The sequence below is a fragment of the Pseudophryne corroboree genome, chromosome 1 (genome assembly GCF_028390025.1).
Source record: "Pseudophryne corroboree isolate aPseCor3 chromosome 1, aPseCor3.hap2, whole genome shotgun sequence".
NCBI lineage: Eukaryota > Metazoa > Chordata > Amphibia > Anura > Myobatrachidae > Pseudophryne > Pseudophryne corroboree.
In genome coordinates, this window is record NC_086444.1 from 801,504,137 (window position 1) to 801,526,495 (window position 22,359).

Consider the following 22,359-nt stretch of genomic DNA (forward strand, 5'->3'; position numbering starts at 1 on the left):
CTGTGCTGCCACGTCGTCATGGCAACCGGGAGACAAGTGCTAGCGGAGTAACCTGAGCACAGCTGATACTCCGGTTCGGGTCTTTTGCTGTGCAGTGGTTACAGGCTCTGTGCACGGCAGGGGATCCGGTGCTGGTTTTTGTGCTCACAGTCTGTGAGGTCTGAGTGGGGCGTGGACAGCACCTGCTTTATAAGGCCTCTTCTCAGGTTAAGCAGATGCTGCTGAATCTTTGTTGGTTAGTCAGTTCCTGAAAGTTAGCCAGTACTGTGTAGCTTTGTATTTGTTGTTGCTTACTGCAAATAGGCCTGGGGATTTGGTACTACACTCTGCCAATCCAGACCTAGCAGTAAGACTGGAGTCAGTCGTTTAACTTGCTGGGGTTCTTTTACTACTCTGTGAACTTAGCAAGTTTGCGGCTGTATTCTAAGACTTGCCTGCCTAAATCCTGTCTCACTGTGCAAGGTGTCAGGTGTCAGTTTAGTGGCAGTAAGCTGAACCAGTGCACTGCAAGTGAGAATTAGGATTGTGGAGACTCTCCTTGTGTCTATCATTCCATCTCTGACCAAGGAGTTTACTGCCACACCCGTTGGTAACCCTTTAGGGTTTTGCTGTTGCCCTTAGCAACAGCATTTCGGGTTCTCTACGTATTAAAACACAACATCTTGCTTTTCCCATCTGAGCATTACTAATACTAGGGAGACACCCAGTTCCTTAGCCTCTGGGCTTCTCTGTTCACTTTGTGTGTATTTTGTTACCCTATCACCTTCTGTGTACGTAATGTCATATTCCCCAGTCTGTCTGTGAGTTCATTTGTTTTGCATACCTATCAGTTCAGACACCAGTACATTCCTGCAGGCACTGGTGTGCATAACAGTTCAAACACCAGTACATTCCTGCAGGCACTGGAGTGCATAACAGTTCTGACACCAGTACATTCCTGCAGGCACTGGTGTGCATAACATATTCAGCAGCCTAATACTCCTGTTGAAATTTTGTGGGAATATGGAGCATACCCCTCAAAATACGTTGCAACAGGTGGTCGATCAGGTGCAGGTCCTGACTCGACAATTTAATGATTTGTCCATTAAAATGCACACCTCCCAGGCCGCTGGCGGAGCTCCCGCAGCAGCAGCACCTTCAGGGGTTAAGGAGCCGAAAGTAAATCTCCCGGATCGTTTTTCTGGAGATCGCTCGCAGTTCTTTTGTTTCAAGGAGAGCTGCAAGCTATACTTCTGGCTTAGGCCTCAGTCTTCTGGGTCGGAGATTCAGCGGGTGGGCATAGTGATTTCCTTGCTACAAGGAGACCCACAGGTCTGGGCATATGGGTTGCAGCCTGACTGTCAGTCGCTTAAAAGTGTTGATGCTTTTTTTACGGCACTGGGCATGTTGTATGATGACCCTGACAAGACGGCCTCAGCCGAGGCTCAGATTTCGATCCTTAAGCAAGGGCGAAGGCCAGTTGAGGTTTACTGTACGGAGTTTCGGAGGTTGGCCCATGATACCCAGTGGAATGACCCAGCCCTGAGACACCAGTACCGAAGAGGTCTTTCTAACCAGATAAAGGACCAACTGGTACAATATCCCTTGCCTGATAGCTTGGATCAGCTCATGCAGTTATCCATCCGGGTGGATAGACGGCTGAGAGAGCGTAGGCTTGAAAGGGAGACTGAGGTTTCCTTCTTTCCCAAGGGAACCTCAGACTCTGAGGAATTTTCCGAGGAGCCTATGCAGATTGGGGTTACCCACCTCTCCTCGCGTGAGAAGACGCGGAGGAGACAGCAGGGGTTGTGTTTGTACTGTGGGAATAAAGGTCATGTGGTAGTATCATGCCCAGAAAAGCCAGAAAACTTCAGGGCCTGAGGGTGATGGGAAATATCCTGTCAGGCCAGAAGTCAGAATTTCCCAAGAAGACTTTTATCATTCCGGTGACCTTGAAGATCCTCGGTCAAACTGTCAAGACTGAGGCCTTTGTGGACAGTGGGGCCAACGGGGTTTTTATGGACCGCCAATTCGCCCTGAAACACTCTGTTCCCTTAGTACCCTTGGCATCGGAAATTGAGATTTGTGGGTTAAACGGGGAACCATTATCCCAAGGTAAAATTACCTCTTGCACTAGCCAGATTTCTTTGTTTATTGGAGCCACACACTCTGAAAAATTGTCCTTTTATGTGACTGTCTGTACTTTTGCCCCATTGGTGTTGGGGTTACCCTGGTTAAGGGCCCACAATCCTCAATTTGACTGGGTCTCTGGGGAGATTCTTAGTTGGGGTACTGATTGTTTCAGGAGTTGCTTGAGCCTTCCAGTCAGGCTCTCGCAGCTAAGTTTGCCAGGATTGCCAGGGTGTTATGCAGATTTTGCGGACGTGTTCTCCAAAAAAGTTGTAGAGGTACTACCTCCCCATCGCCCCTATGACTGTGCCATTGATTTGTTGCCAAATGCTAAGCTTCCCAAGAGCAGGTTGTACTCCCTGTCACGTCCTGAGACTCAGGCTATGGCAGAGTACATTCAGGAGAACTTGGCTAAGGGATTTATCAGACCTTCACAGTCTCCAGTTGGGTCGGGGTTCTTCTTCGTGGGTAAAAAGGACGGTTCGTTGCGACCCTGCATCGACTTCAGGGAATTGAACCGTATCACGATTAAAAACTCATACCCACTGCCCCTCATTTCGGTCTTGTTTGACCAGCTTCGTACTGCCACCATTTTTTCTAAGATTGACCTACGCGGTGCGTACAATCTAATCCGAATAAGAGAGGGGGATGAATGGAAGACTGCCTTTAATACCCACTCAGGGCATTATGAATATTTGGTGATGCCTTTTTGGCTCTGTAATGCCCCGGCAGTCTTCCAGGATTTCATGAATGATGTGCTCAGGTAATATTTGGATAGATTCTTAGTTGTATACTCAGATGACATCCTAATCTTCTCCCATTCCCTGGAGGAACATCGGAAGCATGTACGCTTAGTCCTCCAGAAACTCAGAGACCACCGGCTTGGGGCGAAGCTGGAGAAGTGCGAATTTGAAGTTCAGCAAATCGCATTTCTAGGATATATTATCTCCCCAGAAGGTTTCCAAATGGAGGGTTCCAAGGTACAGGCAGTCCTGGATTGGGTGCAGCCCACTAGTTTGAAGGCGCTTCAGCGTTTCCTGGGCTTTGCAAATTTTTATAGACGATTTATCGCTGGATTTTCGTCTATAGTGGCGCCCTTGGTGGCACTCACTAAGAAAGGGGCGGATGTTGCTCACTGGTCTTGTGAGGCTAAAGCGGCTTTTGCCCGTCTCAAAAGGGCATTTGTATAGGCCAAGGTGCTGCGACACCCAGATCCAGAGCGTCCTTTTGTGGTGGAGGTGGATGCCTCTGAGATGGGTATTGGGGCAGTGCTTTCTCAGATGGGAGTGTCTGATAATCGCCTTCATCCCTGTGCTTACTTTTCCCGTAAATTTTTGCCTGCCGAGATGAATTATGACGTGGGTAACCGGGAATTGTTGGCTATTAAGGATGCACTCGAGGAGTGGAGACACTGGCTTGAGGGGGCTAAGTTTGTGGTCTCAATTCTCACGACCATAAGAATCTGGCATATTTAGAGTCAGCGAAGCGTCTCAATGCCAGGCAGGCACGATGGGCTTTGTTTTTTGCTCGCTTTAATTTTTTGATAACATATCGCCCTGGGTCAAAAAACATCAAGGCTGATGCGCTCTCGCGGAGTTTTGCTCCAATCCAGGAGACCACCGAGGAGCCGTTGCCCATTGTGTCCCCATCATGTATTAAAGTGGGCATTACCCAGGACCTCTTATCATTAGTCCTTAGAGCACAGGAGCAGGCTCCTCCAGACCTTCCGGTAGGTCTTTTGTTTGTGCCTCCTAGGTTAAGACAGCGAGTGTTCCTGGAATTCCATGCCAAGAAGTCGGCAGGTCACTCGGGTATTGCCAGAACTCGGGAGTTGCTATCTAGGGCGGTGTGGTGGCCCTCGGTGGCTAAGGATGTGGATCAGTGGGTTCGGGCATGTGACATCTGTGCCCGAAATAAGACTCCTAGAGGGGTTCCTGTTGGCCCATTACATCCACTCTCTATCCCATCTAAGCCATGGACCCACATTTCAATGGATTTTGTGGTGGACTTGCCCAAATCCTCGGGGATGACAGCCATCTGTGTTGTCGTAGACAGGTTTTCGAAGATGGCGCACTTCGTTCCACTGGTTGGGCTGCCATCGGCCAGACGCCTGTCTGAATTATTTATGCTGCATGTTGTGCGTCTCCACGGGTTGCCACTTGATGTGGTCTCTGACCGCGGATCCCAGTTTGTGGCCAAATTCTGGAGGGCATTTTGTTCCGATCTCCAGATTTCTGTCAGCTTGTCGTCAGGCTACCATCCGCAGTCTAATGGGCAGACTGAAAGGGTGAACCAGTCCTTGGAGCAGTTCCTCAGGTGTTATGTCTCCAAGTGTCAGACTGACTGGGTTGCTCATCTGTCCATGGCGGAGTTTGCCTATAACAACGCGGCTCACTCTGCTACAGGGATCTCTCCCTTCCTTTGTGTGTATGGGCATCATCCTAAGGCCAATTCTTTTGACCCCCTGGACTCCACGCCTGGTGGTTCCTCTGTGGTTTCGGTCCTTAGAGGTATTTGGCAGAAAGTGAAGAAAGCCCTTGTGTCTGTGTCATTAGTGACCAAAAGGGTTTTTGATAAGCGGAAAAGACCCTGCAGCTTCAAATTAGGAGACTTCGTCTGGTTGTCTACCAAGAATTTGAAGTTGAGACAGCCATCTCATAAGTTAGGCCCCCGGTTCATCGGCCCTTATAAGATCACCAGGGTTATCAATCCGGTGGCATTTCAGTTAGATCTGCCCCGTTCTTTGGGTATCAATAAAACATTTCATTGTTCCCTTTTAAAACGGGCGATTCGTAATCCTTCTTCCAGTGGAAGACCTTCCCCTCTTCTGATATGTGGCCAGAGGGAGTTTGTTGTTGAAAGGATTCTTGACTCCAAGATGGTTCGGGGTCGGCTGTCATTTTTGGTGCACTGGAAGGGGTATGGCCCGGAGGAGCGGTCGTGGGTGCGCAGTTGTGATCTTCATGCCCCCAGACTGATACGCTCTTTCTTCTCGCAGTTCCCCGATAAACCCGGTGGTAGGGGTTCTTTGACCCCTCGTCAGAGGGGGGGTACTGTTAGGGTCTCCTGCCCTGTGCTGCCACGTCGTCATGGCAACCGGGAGACAAGTGCTAGCGGAGTAACCTGAGCGCAGCTGATACTCCGGTTCGGGTCTTTTGCTGTGCAGTGGTTACAGGCTCTGTGCACGGCAGGGGATCCGGTGCTGGTTTTTGTGCTCACAGTCTGTGAGGTCTGAGTGGGGCGTGGACAGCACCTGCTTTATAAGGCCTCTTCTCAGGTTAAGCAGATGCTGCTGAATCTTTGTTGGTTAGTCAGTTCCTGAAAGTTAGCCAGTACTGTGTAGCTTTGTATTTGTTGTTGCTTACTGCAAATAGGCCTGGGGATTTGGTACTACACTCTGCCAATCCAGACCTAGCAGTAAGACTGGAGTCAGTCGTTTAACTTGCTGGGGTTCTTTTACTACTCTGTGAACTTAGCAAGTTTGCGGCTGTATTCTAAGACTTGCCTGCCTAAATCCTGTCTCACTGTGCAAGGTGTCAGGTGTCAGTTTAGTGGCAGTAAGCTGAACCAGTGCACTGCAAGTGAGAATTAGGATTGTGGAGACTCTCCTTGTGTCTATCATTCCATCTCTGACCAAGGAGTTTACTGCCACACCCGTTGGTAACCCTTTAGGGTTTTGCTGTTGCCCTTAGCAACAGCATTTCGGGTTCTCTACGTATTAAAACACAACATCTTGCTTTTCCCATCTGAGCATTACTAATACTAGGGAGACACCCAGTTCCTTAGCCTCTGGGCTTCTCTGTTCACTTTGTGTGTATTTTGTTACCCTATCACCTTCTGTGTACGTAATGTCATATTCCCCAGTCTGTCTGTGAGTTCATTTGTTTTGCATACCTATCAGTTCAGACACCAGTACATTCCTGCAGGCACTGGTGTGCATAACAGTTCAAACACCAGTACATTCCTGCAGGCACTGGAGTGCATAACAGTTCTGACACCAGTACATTCCTGCAGGCACTGGTGTGCATAACATATTCAGCAGCCTAATACTCCTGTTGAAATTTTGTGGGAATATGGAGCATACCCCTCAAAATACGTTGCAACAGGTGGTCGATCAGGTGCAGGTCCTGACTCGACAATTTAATGATTTGTCCATTAAAATGCACACCTCCCAGGCCGCTGGCGGAGCTCCCGCAGCAGCAGCACCTTCAGGGGTTAAGGAGCCGAAAGTAAATCTCCCGGATCGTTTTTCTGGAGATCGCTCGCAGTTCTTTTGTTTCAAGGAGAGCTGCAAGCTATACTTCTGGCTTAGGCCTCAGTCTTCTGGGTCGGAGATTCAGCGGGTGGGCATAGTGATTTCCTTGCTACAAGGAGACCCACAGATCTGGGCATATGGGTTGCAGCCTGACTGTCCGTCGCTTAAAAGTGTTGATGCTTTTTTTACGGCACTGGGCATGTTGTATGATGACCCTGACAAGACGGCCTCAGCCGAGGCTCAGATTTCGATCCTTAAGCAAGGGCGAAGGCCAGTTGAGGTTTACTGTACGGAGTTTCGGAGGTTGGCCCATGATACCCAGTGGAATGACCCAGCCCTGAGACACCAGTACCGAAGAGGTCTTTCTAACCAGATAAAGGACCAACTGGTACAATATCCCTTGCCTGATAGCTTGGATCAGCTCATGCAGTTATCCATCCGGGTGGATAGACGGCTGAGAGAGCGTAGGCTTGAAAGGGAGACTGAGGTTTCCTTCTTTCCCAAGGGAACCTCAGACTCTGAGGAGTTTTCCGAGGAAACTATGCAGATTGGGGTTACCCACCTCTCCTCGCGTGAGAAGACGCGGAGGAGACAGCAGGGGTTGTGTTTGTACTGTGGGAATAAAGGTCATGTGGTAGTATCATGCCCAGAAAAGCCGGAAAACTTCAGGGCCTGAGGGTGATGGGAAATATCCTGTCAGGCCAGAAGTCAGAATTTCCCAAGAAGACTTTTATCATTCCGGTGACCTTGAAGATCCTCGGTCAAACTGTCAAGACTGAGGCCTTTGTGGACAGTGGGGCCAACGGGGTTTTTATGGACCGCCAATTCGCCCTGAAACACTCTGTTCCCTTAGTACCCTTGGCATTGGAAATTGAGATTTGTGGGTTAAACGGGGAACCATTATCCCAAGGTAAAATTACCTCTTGCACTAGCCAGATTTCTTTGTTTATTGGAGCCACACACTCTGAAAAATTGTCCTTTTATGTGACTGTCTGTACTTTTGCCCCATTGGTGTTGGGGTTACCCTGGTTAAGGGCCCACAATCCTCAATTTGACTGGGTCTCTGGGGAGATTCTTAGTTGGGGTACTGATTGTTTCAGGAGTTGCTTGAGCCTTCCAGTCAGGCTCTCGCAGCTAAGTTTGCCAGGATTGCCAGGGTGTTATGCAGATTTTGCGGACGTGTTCTCCAAAAAAGTTGTAGAGGTACTACCTCCCCATCGCCCCTATGACTGTGCCATTGATTTGTTGCCAAATGCTAAGCTTCCCAAGAGCAGGTTGTACTCCCTGTCACGTCCTGAGACTCAGGCTATGGCAGAGTACATTCAGGAGAACTTGGCTAAGGGATTTATCAGACCTTCACAGTCTCCAGTTGGGTCGGGGTTCTTCTTCGTGGGTAAAAAGGACGGTTCGTTGCGACCCTGCATCGACTTCAGGGAATTGAACCGTATCACGATTAAAAACTCATACCTACTGCCCCTCATTTCGGTCTTGTTTGACCAGCTTCGTACTGCCACCATTTTTTCTAAGATTGACCTACGCGGTGCGTACAATCTAATCCGAATAAGAGAGGGGGATGAATGGAAGACTGCCTTTAATACCCACTCAGGGCATTATGAATATTTGGTGATGCCTTTTGGGCTCTGTAATGCCCCGGCAGTCTTCCAGGATTTCATGAATGATGTGCTCAGGGAATATTTGGATAGATTCTTAGTTGTATACTCAGATGACATCCTGATCTTCTCCCATTCCCTGGAGGAACATCGGAAGCATGTACGCTTAGTCCTCCAGAAACTCAGAGACCACCGGCTTGGGGCGAAGCTGGAGAAGTGCGAATTTGAAGTTCAGCAAATCGCATTTCTAGGATATATTATCTCCCCAGAAGGTTTCCAAATGGAGGGTTCCAAGGTACAGGCAGTCCTGGATTGGGTGCAGCCCACTAGTTTGAAGGCGCTTCAGCGTTTCCTGGGCTTTGCAAATTTTTATAGACGATTTATCGCTGGATTTTCGTCTATAGTGGCGCCCTTGGTGGCACTCACTAAGAAAGGGTTCGGATGTTGCTCACTGGTCTTGTGAGGCTAAAGCGGCTTTTGCCCGTCTCAAAAGGGCATTTGTATAGGCCAAGGTGCTGCGACACCCAGATCCAGAGCGTCCTTTTGTGGTGGAGGTGGATGCCTCTGAGATGGGTATTGGGGCAGTGCTTTCTCAGATGGGAGTGTCTGATAATCGCCTTCATCCCTGTGCTTACTTTTCCCGTAAATTTTTGCCTGCCGAGATGAATTATGACGTGGGTAACCGGGAATTGTTGGCTATTAAGGATGCACTCGAGGAGTGGAGACACTGGCTTGAGGGGGCTAAGTTTGTGGTCTCAATTCTCACCGACCATAAGAATCTGGCATATTTAGAGTCAGCGAAGCGTCTCAATGCCAGGCAGGCACGATGGGCTTTGTTTTTTGCTCGCTTTAATTTTTTGATAACATATCGCCCTGGGTCAAAAAACATCAAGGCTGATGCGCTCTCGCGGAGTTTTGCTCCAATCCAGGAGACCACCGAGGAGCCGTTGCCCATTGTGTCCCCATCATGTATTAAAGTGGGCATTACCCAGGACCTCTTATCATTAGTCCTTAGAGCACAGGAGCAGGCTCCTCCAGACCTTCCGGTAGGTCTTTTGTTTGTGCCTCCTAGGTTAAGACAGCGAGTGTTCCTGGAATTCCATGCCAAGAAGTCGGCAAGTCACTCGGGTATTGCCAGAACTCGGGAGTTGCTATCTAGGGCGGTGTGGTGGCCCTCGGTGGCTAAGGATGTGGATCAGTGGGTTCGGGCATGTGACATCTGTGCCCGAAATAAGACTCCTAGAGGGGTTCCTGTTGGCCCATTACATCCACTCTCTATCCCATCTAAGCCATGGACCCACATTTCAATGGATTTTGTGGTGGACTTGCCCAAATCCTCGGGGATGACAGCCATCTGTGTTGTCGTAGACAGGTTTTCGAAGATGGCGCACTTCGTTCCACTGGTTGGGCTGCCATCGGCCAGACGCCTGTCTGAATTATTTATGCTGCATGTTGTGCGTCTCCACGGGTTGCCACTTGATGTGGTCTCTGACCGCGGATCCCAGTTTGTGGCCAAATTCTGGAGGGCATTTTGTTCCGATCTCCAGATTTCTGTCAGCTTGTCGTCAGGCTACCATCCGCAGTCTAATGGGCAGACTGAAAGGGTGAACCAGTCCTTGGAGCAGTTCCTCAGGTGTTATGTCTCCAAGTGTCAGACTGACTGGGTTGCTCATCTGTCCATGGCGGAGTTTGCCTATAACAACGCGGCTCACTCTGCTACAGGGATCTCTCCCTTCCTTTGTGTGTATGGGCATCATCCTAAGGCCAATTCTTTTGACCCCCTGGACTCCACGCCTGGTGGTTCCTCTGTGGTTTCGGTCCTTAGAGGTATTTGGCGGAAAGTGAAGAAAGCCCTTGTGTCTGTGTCATTAGTGACCAAAAGGGTTTTTGATAAGCGGAAAAGACCCTGCAGCTTCAAATTAGGAGACTTCGTCTGGTTGTCTACCAAGAATTTGAAGTTGAGACAGCCATCTCATAAGTTAGGCCCCCGGTTCATCGGCCCTTATAAGATCACCAGGGTTATCAATCCGGTGGCATTTCAGTTAGATCTGCCCCGTTCTTTGGGTATCAATAAAACATTTAATTGTTCCCTTTTAAAACGGGCGATTCGTAATCCTTCTTCCAGTGGAAGACCTTCCCCTCTTCTGATATGTGGCCAGAGGGAGTTTGTTGTTGAAAGGATTCTTGACTCCAAGATGGTTCGGGGTCGGCTGTCATTTTTGGTGCACTGGAAGGGGTATGGCCCGGAGGAGCGGTCGTGGGTGCGCAGTTGTGATCTTCATGCCCCCAGACTGATACGCTCTTTCTTCTCGCAGTTCCCCGATAAACCCGGTGGTAGGGGTTCTTTGACCCCTCGTCAGAGGGGGGGTACTGTTAGGGTCTCCTGCCCTGTGCTGCCACGTCGTCATGGCAACCGGGAGACAAGTGCTAGCGGAGTAACCTGAGCGCAGCTGATACTCCGGTTCGGGTCTTTTGCTGTGCAGTGGTTACAGGCTCTGTGCACGGCAGGGGATCCGGTGCTGGTTTTTGTGCTCACAGTCTGTGAGGTCTGAGTGGGGCGTGGACAGCACCTGCTTTATAAGGCCTCTTCTCAGGTTAAGCAGATGCTGCTGAATCTTTGTTGGTTAGTCAGTTCCTGAAAGTTAGCCAGTACTGTGTAGCTTTGTATTTGTTGTTGCTTACTGCAAATAGGCCTGGGGATTTGGTACTACACTCTGCCAATCCAGACCTAGCAGTAAGACTGGAGTCAGTCGTTTAACTTGCTGGGGTTCTTTTACTACTCTGTGAACTTAGCAAGTTTGCGGCTGTATTCTAAGACTTGCCTGCCTAAATCCTGTCTCACTGTGCAAGGTGTCAGGTGTCAGTTTAGTGGCAGTAAGCTGAACCAGTGCACTGCAAGTGAGAATTAGGATTGTGGAGACTCTCCTTGTGTCTATCATTCCATCTCTGACCAAGGAGTTTACTGCCACACCCGTTGGTAACCCTTTAGGGTTTTGCTGTTGCCCTTAGCAACAGCATTTCGGGTTCTCTACGTATTAAAACACAACATCTTGCTTTTCCCATCTGAGCATTACTAATACTAGGGAGACACCCAGTTCCTTAGCCTCTGGGCTTCTCTGTTCACTTTGTGTGTATTTTGTTACCCTATCACCTTCTGTGTACGTAATGTCATATTCCCCAGTCTGTCTGTGAGTTCATTTGTTTTGCATACCTATCAGTTCAGACACCAGTACATTCCTGCAGGCACTGGTGTGCATAACAGTTCAAACACCAGTACATTCCTGCTGGCACTGGAGTGCATAACAGTTCTGACACCAGTACATTCCGACAAACAATTTGGAAGCTGCTCAATCATACCTGGAGATAATTATATATCAGGTGCTGGAAGGGGGAGGGGTCATAGACAGACAAACAAAGAGGAAGGGGGGTGCAAATCCCCACCCCCAAATTCCCTTCCGCACACTGAAAATTACCTGTAACCATCCCTGAATCTATCTGGTAATAAAATTCAGAGAATTTGTCACAAATGTTTGCAAACACATGTTTAAGCTGCTGGCCACTTCACGGCTTCTCTGATACAGCAGTCCTAACTACTTAATAGCAGTGCCCACATTGGGCCATGTAATTTGTCACAGTACGCCTCATGATAAAGGTCAGTACTAAAACATTTCCAGACAGAGAGCTAACTTACCAGGGAGCCACCCCCAGGATCTCCCATTGGCACTACAAGGAACAGCATGCCTTCCAAATGCTGCTCCCATTCAATGCCTCATGCTCACAAGCAGACAAACAATTTGGAAGCTGCTCAATCATACCTGGAGATAATTATATATCAGGTGCTGGAAGGGGGAGGGGTCATAGACAGACAAACAAAGAGGAAGGGGGGTGCAAATCCCCACCCCCAAATTCCCTTCCGCACACTGAAAATTACCTGTAACCATCCCTGAATCTATCTGGTAATAAAATTCAGAGAATTTGTCACAAATGTTTGCAAACACCAGTACATTCCTGCAGGCACTGGTGTGCATAACAGTTAGTATGTATGCTGTTCCTGCTCTGAAGCACAGTGTCGGACTGGGGCATGAAAGGCCCACCGGGGGGATGCAGTGATAGGGGCCCATACTTAGGGGTGTGGCCAGCCTACAAAGGGGGTGTGGTCAGCCTCCACAGAGGATTGAAATACACAGTTGTCTTGTGCAGTGTAATGCAACATATCTACCATGTATAATACAAGTGCACAGTCTGGAACCTGATCCCTAGAGGAAAGAGTGGGCCCTAAACCAGTGGGGCCTACCGGTGGTTTCCCCTGTACCCCTGTGGGCCAGTCCGACCCTGCTGAAGCATACCCATGTTTGAGAAAGACTGTGATTTAATGATTCTTTTAATAGTTGGAAAAACTCTTTCCTATGCCTCTTACCTAGATGCCTGGTATTAAAATACTAAGCAGGTTTCCCACTCCTGCTACCACAATATTTAGCAAAACAAAAAACCAATCCCTTTGCATTTGCTAAGAGATCTCTCTCCTAAGTGATATATAAATTATAGAACTTTTCAATAACTGTTTAATCTGCTGATCAATAAAATGTATAGGCCGTATAAATTCACCTTTTGGAAATAATGAAACTATATGGGAATAATGGCTTATTCTACAGCGATGTATCGGGATTCTGGCACTTGGGATGCTGGCATAATACCAACAGTGGTATCCCTACTCTCAGGATCCCTACACATACTAGGTGATTATATATCTCTAATCCAAAAACCACCTAACCCTCTCTTTCTGCAGCTTGACCCTAACCCTTCCCGATAGTACCTAACCCTGACCACCTGTTTCAGCAGCCTAAATCTAACACTCGGAGTGCTTAACACTAAGTCCACCTTCCCACAGCCTAACCCTAACCCCTGCAGTCTAATCCTAACCCTCCCTCCACAGCCTAAATCTAACCTCCCCCTCAGGCGGCATGCCTCTCCGCTAGGCCGGAAAATCTTGTTCGGCATCCCTGCTGTCAGTATTATGGTTCCCGGGATAGTGATCAATGTCGGGATCCCGGCGCCAACATTCTGAGTAGTGTTTGGATTCCGGCATCAGTATTTCAGCTGCTGGGATCCAGTTTCGGATACCTATTCTACATGCCACAAAGGTTTGTGGACAGTTTTTCTGAAGTAGCTTGATTAGTTAGTTAAAAGTTGTCATCTGTAAAAACTCATTACTCTGTGGGAATTGATTACTTTACCTACTCACCACCCAGTGTTTCTATATACACTCATCTTTGATGTGATCAAATCCTGTCGTTCTAAGGACCCATGAAATGGAAGAAGATGCCACAAAATAAGAAGTTGCTGACTGTAACCATGCTGAAGTATAAATTCAGTGGAGTCACAAGGGGCCGCACCCGGGTGTCACCGGCTGAGGGGTGACACCAAATTGTCGGCTCCTGCTCAGTGACAGGGGGTTGGGTATGTGTGATTAGCGGTCAGGAGACCACCGGTCACAATACCGATGGCGGTATCCTGGCTGGGATATGGCAGGCCGGGAAGGGGGGGGGGGGGGCGGCGCAACGAAGCCCCTTGCGAGACTATTCCCAGCAAGTGGGAATAGTCCCTGTTAGTTGGCATGATGACTTTCTGGATTGTGATGGGGGCGAGATGTAGGTGTCGGTATTGTGACGCCACCGGTACTTAACTACATCCTGTGATAGGAGCCGGGTGCTGCATTGTAACACTACATGTAGCAACCCAGCTCCTGTCACCATGTAGAAGCCAGCACTGCAGGAATGCCAGTCCCAGGGGGCAGCCCGCACCTCTTGACCCCAGTAGTTTAGAAAACCCGGGTCAGGGTACTTAGCCACGTGCCTCAGATATGCCATGCACCTATCCCACGAAGCCACACCCCTTTTGCAGCCACGGTGTCCTTTAGGTTTGTGACACCTCTGATAAATTGATTACAAAAATATTGTTAAAAAATTCTGAGTAAAGTCCACAGAAGTCAGTAGCCCAAGAAGAATGAAGCTTGTCTGGGATGTTAGTAATCTGCATTTATATTTTAATATATACAGGTAACAAAACAAATGTCACTAAACATATAACTAAATGTGCTTTGTTTTGTTTATCCAATTGGGATATTGGATCATTGACATCACAGGATGAAAGTCAACTGAAAATGAATAATAGGACATCTATAATATACAAGCAAACTGCAAAGCAATGTGGTGACCATACATACAAGCGCCCATGTAAATAGACCAACTGCGCTTTAAGGTCCTTCCACCAATGGTTTTCAATGGCATAGAATTCAACAAAGAAAAAAGTGCATATAGTGACGTACAGTTTAGAATTATATTGTAAAATCACATAACACATATTAAAACACACACAGCAGAAAAACTAATATACACAGGGAGTCCAAAGTGCGTAATTACCAGAGGTAAGTAAGAACTGTCTCGCGGCAGTTCTAAAAGCATAGGGTTTTTTTTCCCACGGCAACTGCAGCTATTTCTTTACCGTCCATCTGGTCTGTGATCTGTGGCACCGGGTCTCCCTTTGTTTTCCCCGGATAAAATCCAACGCGTTTCTACCCTTTGCGGGTCTTTGTCAAGGCATCCGGCAGAATGAGTCCTCCTTCCATCCGGCCTCCTATTTAAATAAGCTGCTACCAATGATCGTGAGGCGGGCGCAGGTGGCTCCTATACAGTTGATTGCCTACAAGTCCCATGAGCCTTTTCCGCGCCACGCCATCACTTCCCCCCTCTCGCTTCCGATTCTCACTAGCTCCCCTTCTCTTCTATGACCGTCGTTCTGAATCTGAATAGGCACGGATATTGTCTCCGATATCCGTATCCGTGACATCCCGACTTAGCGTGTCCTACTTAGTGACGCAAATTTCATGCTGTTGTTGATTGTCTATACAGTTCATGAATGTCCGCTGTATCCCAGCATAGTTGTCACAGAGTCCCAATGTCATATTTGGTTCAGATGAACACATCATAAAAAAAATAATAATAGAACGGGATATTAATACAATGTAAATAATGCATAATATCGGAAAGGATAATAAAGTGTCAGGGTGCATGCATTATTTAGCAGTAAAGTGCAATGAAAGTGCAACATCCCTCCCCAAGTGCAACATATATAGGAATAATGCAAAGTTCATACAGGATAAAAAGGACAGGATAAATAGGATAGCCCCCAGCGAGACAATATTCTGAGGTAATTAACTGCGGCTAATTGAATGCAACCATAGTGGGGGTTATTCAGGTGTGGATGCAAAGCAAAAAACAAGCAACTGGGCAAAACCATGTTGCACTGCAGGTTGTGCAGATTTAACATGTGCAGAGAGAGTTGGATTTGGGTGGGTGCATTCAAACCAAAATCTAAATTGCAATTTGAAAATAAAGTCTAACATTTGTGGGATACATGCAATAGCTGACAGTATTTACCCTTCACAGAAAAAATATAAATGTATTTTTTCCTCTTGCTTTGCAAAAAGGTTTGATCCAGTTACAAAATTACATGCTTTTTCTTCCTTTTTTACAATTACCAATCAGGCTCAGTTTTAACAGAGGTCAATCCATTTGCAAATTTACAGTCTATAGCAGTGATTTTCAACCTTTTTCAACTCGCGACACACCGACAAGACTTTAAAATTGCCAAGGCACACGATCAGTGCCTCACGGGGGTAATTCCACACACCTGCCCCCCATAGTAATTCCACACACCTGCCCCCCCATAGTAATTCCACACACCTGCCCCCATAGTAATTCCACACACCTGTCCCCCATAGTAATTCCACACACCTGCCCCCCATAGTCATTTCACACACCTGCCCCCCATAGTAATTCCATACACCTGCCCCCATAGTAATTCCACACACCTGCCCCGCATAGTGATTCCACACAGCTGCACCCCATAGTAATTCCACACACCTGCCCCCCATAGTAATTCCACACACCTGCCCCATAGTAATTTCACACATCTGCCCCATAGTCATTTCACACACCTGCCCCCCCATAGTAATTCCACACACCTGCCCCCCCATAGTAATTCCACACACCTGCCCCCCCACATAGTAATTCCACACACCTGCCCCCCCCCACATAGTAATTCCACACACCTGCCCCGATAGTAATTTCACACATCTGCCCCCATAGTCATTTCACACACCTGCCCCCCATAGTAATTCCACACACCTGCCCCCATAGTAATTCCACACACCTGCCCCCCCATAGTAATTCCACACACCTGCCCCCCCCCCCCACATAGTAATTCCACACACCAGCCCCGATAGTAATTTCACACATCTGCCCCCATAGTAATTTCACACATCTGCCCCCATAGTCATTTCACACACCTGCCCCCCCATAGTAATTCCACACAACTGCCCCCAACCCACTGTAATTACACTTATTAATAATGGGTGGGTTATTCTTTATACCTGAAAATAATCTTTTCTTCTCAGTGGGGAGAAGTGAGGAGTGCTGAGACGTGACCAGGCAGCGCGGAGCAGCAGTGGGTGGGTACTCCAGGCGGGAATGGGACATGCGGTGCGTGACCTATGAGTCATCATAGGTCACGGGACGGCTCTCACAGAAGTGCAGCACTGCCCGAGCTGGTTACCGCCGGGCACCAATCTCTGGATGACGGCGGCGGGCCTCTCTGGTGGGCGGTGGCGGGCATCTCTGGCTGGCGGCAGCAGCAGGCATCTCTGGCGGGCAGCACACCTGACAACTGCTTGCGGCCTACTAGTGTGCCCCGGCACACAGGTTGAAAAACACTGGTCTATAGGATGTATTTAATGTAAATAGAATCATATAAGAAATCCACTGTGACATAGGGGCTAATTCAGACCTGATCGCTGCTGTGCGTTATCGTCTGAACTGCGCATGCGCCAGCGCCGCAGTGCTCCGGTGCATGCCAGACAGCCAACGGCTGTATCAGCCCTGCAATATATATACAGGTTGAGTATCCCTTATCCAAAATTCTAAATCACACATTTTTGGTTCCCCTACTGAGATAATAACACATGTATATGTATGTTATATTATACGTCATATATATCGTTATATACACATAGGGGTAAATTTACTAAGGTGGGAGATTTTTAGAACTGGTGATGTTGCCCATAGCAACCAATCAGATTATATCTATTATCTACTAGAATCAGCTAGAAAAATGGTAAGAAGAATCTGATTGGTTGCCATGGGCAACATCACCAGTTCTAAAAATCTCCCACCTTAGTAAATTTACCCCATAGTATATAATATATATGTCATTATCTCGGTAGGGAAACGAAAAATGTGTGATTTTGAGTTTTAGATAAGGGATATTCAACGTGTGTGTGTGTGTGTGTGTGTGTGTGTGTGTGTGTGTGTGTGTGTGTGTGTGTGTGTGTGTGTGTGTGTGTGTGTGTGTGTGTGTGTGTATATACATATAGTACTGTGCTTAACTTTTAGGCAGGTGTGGAAAAAATGCAGCAGGTAAGGATACTTTAAAAAATAGAAGTGTTAATAGTTTATTTTTATCTATTAACAAAATGCAAACTGAATGAACAAAAGAGAAAGCTAGATCAAATCAAGATTTGGTGTGACCACCCTTTGCCTTCAAAAGGGGACCCGGTCTGAAGATCGACAGTGTCTAGGTCGACAATGTTTAGGTCGACCACTATAGGTCGACAGTCACTAGGTCGACATGGATGGAAGGTCGACAGGGTTTCTAGGTCGACATGTGCTAGGTCTAAAGGTCGACATGAGTTTTTCACATTTTTTTCTTTTTTTGAATTTTTTCATACTTAACGATCCACGTGGACTACGATTGGAACGGTAAAGTGTGCCGAGCGAAGCGGTAGCGGAGCGAAGGCACCATGCGAGGCAACGCGGTGCACTAATTTGGGATCCCGGTCACTCTACGAAGAAAACGACACCAAAAAAAAAAAATCCTCATGTCGACCTTTAGACCTAGCACACGTCGACCTAGAAACCCTGTCGACCTTCCATCCACCTAGTGACTGTCGACCTATAGTGGTCGACCTAAACATTGTCGACCTAGACACTGTCGATTTGATGAACCACACCTCTTCAAAAGAGCATCAATTTTTTTAGGCAGGGCCAGACTGGCCTAACATATAAGGGACACTATTACTGTGTATGGCCTAATGTATAAGGGGCGCTACTACTGTGTGTGGCCTAATGTATAAGGGGCACTATTACTGTATGTGGCCTACCATATAAGGGGGTGTAGTACGGCTGACCGGCGGTCTCCTGACCGCCGGTCAGCTTACCGACGCCGGGATCCCGGCGGGGAGGGGTGAGTGCAGCAAGCCCCTTGCGGGCTCGGTGGCGACCTGCGGTCGCCACGGTTTCTATTCCCACTCTATGGGTGTCGTGGACACCCACGAGTGGAAATAGTCCCTGTTGGTCGGCATGCCGACCATCGGGACAGTGACCCGTCGGGCTGGTGGAGGAGGTCATGTGACTGACGGTCAGCTGACCGGCGGTCACATGAATACCACCCATATAAGGGGTCCCACTACTGTGTTGCAAAATGTGAATGGACCCTATGTGGCATAAAGTGACTAAGGGGCACTACTCTGCGGTGTAATTTGAATTGGGAGTACTGTATAGGACTGAGCGAGCTGTGCAATTGCATGGGCGCCGTGGCCGTTGTTGGGATCTGCCGGGGAGATGCTGGGGAGCCGCCGGGGAGATGCTGCAGTGACGGCGGTAGCCAAATGAGAGGTGGCTCACGGCATGAAACGCTATGACAACTAGCAAGAAGTTTAAAAAGTACCCATACTGTGGGGCATATTAAGATGTCAGGGTACAACTGTGGGGCATAATAAAGTGTCCTGGACAGTACTGTGTGGTGCATAATTAAGTTTCAGGGACATTACTGTGTATGGCTTATTATGGTGCAAGGGGCATTACTGTTTGATGCATAATATGGTGCAAATGGCATTATAGTGTGGGGCATAATATAGTGCAGGGTCCATAATATGGTGCAAGGGGCATTACGGTGTGGGGCATAATATGGTGCAGGCTTTTCCTGTGGTGACCAATGCCTGGGGGGCAGGGTACAAAACTGGGATGTAAGGTAGTTTTTTCCTGCAAGACCACCCCACTTGTAGTTAGGCCACACCCTTTCATATTTTTGTGTGCTCGCCAAAGGCGCTCGCAAATGTTTACATTTATTTATGTACCTGCAGGATGGGCTCTGTTCTGTATATTTTAATACAGAGAACAATGTACACTTGCATGTTCTAATATTAATTATATTTGCAAGAGTATAGACTAAGGAAGTGGGATGAGTCAGGAAAAATAAGGGAAAGAGTCTCTGCCAGCAGCCAGATGCTCACACAAGGTGGGCTTGGAGGCAAGATAGATTTTGGTGCGACCCCCCCCCCCCCTTTACACACACACATGTACACATACGGGGGGACCTGGACTGGAGGGGACATGGTGACATACACTGCAGCCTGGTGGGATGGGTGACATGGTGGTATTCATACTGATTTTTGAGGGGACACGGAGACATACACCTTGGGGTCTGTGAAGACGTGGAGACATACACAATGGGGTCTGGGAGTGTGTGGATGATATGTTGACATTGATACTAGGGCCTGGGAGAACATAGTGATGCACACACTGGGGCCTAGGGGGACATGGAGACACACACTCTGGCCTGAGGAGGGAGGGGTGACATGGTGTCATTCATACTGGTGCCTGGGAGTCCATAGTCACACATATACTTGGTTGTGTGACACTAACACGCACACACACTGAGGGGGGGGGACACAAAGATACACTGTATACACTGCAGTTCGGGTGGGCAGGCATCTATATACCTGTATAAACAACGAGCAAGAAGAGCAGAGCAGGTGGTAGAAGGGGTGCAGCATATGTATAGAAAGAGCAGTACCTGGTATGGAAAAAGAGATCAGGGCCCAGGGTCCTCTCTCCGATGCCTGCAGAATTTGGCCACCTGTTATTACTGAATGGGGATGCGCCTGCTGGTGCTCCCTCTCTGTTCTGAGTGACTCAGAGCTGTCCCGTTGTCTGGATTGGGGAGAATGGTGATGGGCGGGGTGGGCAATCAATCACTGCCAGTTCCCGCTACCACTCCCTGTTAGTAATCCCGGCTGCTGCTCCACCCATAGCACACCCCCTCATGCATGCATTGCCACCGATCACTATGGTATAAATTCCGGGTGATCAGCAATGCAGTGCAGCACACCTCCACTCTGCGCATGCCTACCAGGCTGCCGTACGGCTTCTGAGCCTTCGCCGCTGTCATAAAGTTTGCTGTGGCATTGGGGGATGGAGGAAGCAGGACAATGGAGGAGGGGTCCTTTTCAGGACTGGAGCCCGGCGGCAACTGACTCCATTGTCTCCAGTACTTCCGCCCCTGGACCTGTGGGCTTTAAATGCCAGGGCCTATTTTTAGTACCAGTCCAAATGGTACACTTGCACCCACTTTTTGAAGGAGCATGGCAGGGAAGTTGTTCTAAACATCTTGGAGAACTAACCACAGACCTTTGGTGGATGTAGGCTTGCTCAAATCCTTCTGTCTCTTCATGTAATCCCAGACTGACTATATGATGTTGAGATCAGGGCTCTGTGGGGGCTATATTATGACTTCCAGGTCTCCTTGTTATTCTTTACGCTGGAGATAGTTCTTAATGATATTGGCTGTGTGTTTGGGATTGTTGTCCGGCTGCAGTTGAATTTGGAGCCAATCAGACGCATCCCTCATGGTATTACATAATGGATAAGTACCTACCTGTTTTTCTCAGCATTGACTAAATCCCCAACTCCATTTTCCGAAATGCAACCCCAAACTTGCAAGGAACCTTCACCATGCTTCACTGTTTTCTGCAAACACGCATTATTGTACTGCTCTACAGCCATTTGGCAAATAAACTGCCTTCTGTTACAGTCAAATACTGTAATTCACATTTTGACTGCACCCCAATTCCTATGTTTTTGTGCATAGTTCAGTTGCTTGGCTTTGTTTCCATGTCAAATATATGGCTTTTGGCTGCAATTCCTCCATGAAGACCACTTCTGGCTAGGCTTCTCTCAACAGTAGATGGGTGTACCTGGGTCCCACTGATGTCTTCCAGTTCTGAGCTGATGGCACTGCTGGACATCTTTAGATTTTGAAGGGAAGTATGATGTGTCTTTCATCTGGTGCACTAAGTTTCTTTGCCCGACCACTGTGTCAATGTTGCCCGTTTCTTTGTGCTTCTTCAAAAGAGCTTGAATAGCACGTCTTGAAATCCCAGTATTTTTTGGAATCTTTGCATGGGAGAGACCTTGCTGATGCAGTATAACTACCATTTGTCTTGTTACTGTGCTCAGTCTTGCCTTGGTGTATGACCTGTGACATGAAACTGTCTTCCACGATCTCAACTTTGTAGCAGAGTTTGGCTGTTCCTCACCCAGTTTTAAGCTTCCTACACAACTGTTTCAGTTAAGGCCTGTGTTTCCACATACATATGAAAATAATGATCATTATCATCTATTTGGTATGATTGGTTAATCATACACCTGACTATAATCCTACAAAACCCGTATGTTTTTCAATGCCTCTTTTATTGCGGCATTTTCATCAGGACATCAAAATGCCACAATAAAGGAGGCATTGAAACGTTGACACTATACTGGCGATTGTGAGACCCTCATTTATGTGCTTGGAGTGCCGCTTCTGTGGAGGACTGGATTGAAAGACATATAAGCGGGCAACCAGCTAAGTAATTGGTATATAGGGAGTGCCGGACCAGAGACTGTATTGTGTGTGTGTGTGTGTGTGTGTGTGTGTGTGTGTGTGTGTGTGTGTGTGTGTGTGTATGTATATATATATATATATATATACTGTATATATATTTATATTTTAAACTTTTCAGAAATGTCTATCGCCATTCAATGAAATGTAACACCATGAAACTATTTTTTTAAACATGACCAGAACAGATTTATTTCTTTGAGGTGACTCACCAGCAGTAATTAATTTGTGCCCAAATTTAAGCCATCTCGTTCTATTTATAGAAAATTTTATTTTGTACTATTTATTTTTAAGCATTGATGTACTTAATTACAAATAGATTAACAATGATGATATTCACCTTCTCTGAAAGTATATTTAAACAAATTTAAAGTCATTATTTGACAAAAAATTTGACATCTCTCAATAATGTCAAATATTTTGGGAACCCTTTCTAGTAAAAAAAAATAAAAAAAATGAAAGTGGTATAATTGGCAAAAACAAAACCCATGGTATGTAAACAGTAATTGCATATCACATGAATATTCATGAGTAGACCCTGTAACCTCTTTACACTATTGATTCACATATATCACAAGGGGCTCAAGTGCAGACCAATTTGCAATTTGT